Here is a 1,326-nt window from a genome sequence, read left to right as displayed (position 1 = left end):
CAGTTACCATCCCAGAAGCCCGCAGAGGGTCACTAGGAGCTGGCATGGACTAGATGGCAGTAAGTTTAGTATTTTGGTTGGATGAATGCACCACAGACAGAAAAAATTTCTTTTAAAGAAGTCACTTTATTGAAACATAATTTTGACCGATAAACTACATTGGTTTACTGTTACTAGAGACAGGACATAAAATATCTTTCTAGCTCGTGAACACACACACACAGAAGGAAATAATTAATCATTGTGATTATTCTCAGCTTCAATAACGAGGACTGGAGAGGAATTATTGTGTAGTACTGAATTATGAACTAATAAAGAGGGCATAATTTGGTGATGAAAAGATAATTCCTTTCTGCGGGTGAATTCCAGGAATGAACTCAGAGGGCACACAACCTTAATGTAGATGAATAAGAAACACTGCAAAGTAATCAAGAGTAAAAATTAGCAGAGAAGAATAGGAGATAGGGCCTGATGAAAGTGGGAGAGGGACAGGTGACCGGAGCTAAGTAAGCAAACTCAGAAGGGGTTGCCCGTTCCCATTGTGTCCTCTATAAATGAGCAAGGGCAGCAATGAGGACAATCTCAACACGGAGAGATACTCTTTTCTTTCCTGGGAACAAGCAGTTATTCAAAAACGATCGTGAATATATACGTCATTTCCTAAAGATCCGTGTGTTGTAACTACTGGAAACGAATAGGGCATTTCCATGAAGAACGTGAGCGTTGAAACCAACTGAGTAATCTTTTGTTGCTGTTGGGCTCCCCAAAGGGAGTGCACCGTTCCTGGAAGTACTGCAGTCCCAGGTCGATGCGTGGAGTGACGGAGCAAGCTCCTGTTCCATCTCCTAATTCCAAAAAATCCATTTAATATATTGTCCTCGGATAGAGGAAGTATCAGATATTAAACTGATAAGAACAGATACTATACTTGATCTTAGCCAAAAGGCCAAGAAGCGATGAGTAATCTTAATATCTATTTAAGAATTTACACTAAAGGTTTAAACATTTATCCTGTCACCAAAGCAAAACTACGATGTAGAAAAATGGTACCTTCTTAAATCCTATTATTTTGAGGCTGGTATACAGTACAAAGAAAGAAAATTTTTGCATCTGTTAGGAAAACCCACATCTTCTCGGACTTGAGCAATTTTGTCATTTGCTTTGTGAGAACCTGGACCATAGTTGAGGGAGAAGTTAAGAGAGACAAAAGAGTGATTTCTCTGCTCTTAACAGTCTTATTTCTGACTTTACCCTCCTGATTCTAATGCATAGGAAACACCTATCAATTGGCACAGGTACGGTCTTTGTGCCAAAGGTATAGTCTTT

At 39.4% G+C, this 1,326-nt stretch overlaps 1 non-coding gene across 1 annotated transcript; it reads right to left on the bottom strand.

Annotated features, from left to right (window-relative positions):
* Positions 1–767: 767 nt before the first annotated feature.
* Positions 768–958, bottom strand: LOC142461852 (U2 spliceosomal RNA). Its single transcript, XR_012787032.1, has one exon. It is a non-coding gene; the product is annotated as a U2 spliceosomal RNA (small nuclear RNA).
* Between the last annotated feature and the right edge of the window lie 368 nt (positions 959–1,326).

This window comes from Tenrec ecaudatus, chromosome 11 (assembly GCF_050624435.1).
Source record: "Tenrec ecaudatus isolate mTenEca1 chromosome 11, mTenEca1.hap1, whole genome shotgun sequence".
NCBI classification, from domain to species: domain Eukaryota; kingdom Metazoa; phylum Chordata; class Mammalia; order Afrosoricida; family Tenrecidae; genus Tenrec; species Tenrec ecaudatus.
The sequence above is the reverse complement of the archived record's forward strand: the minus strand, read 5'-3'. Positions and strand labels throughout refer to the sequence as shown.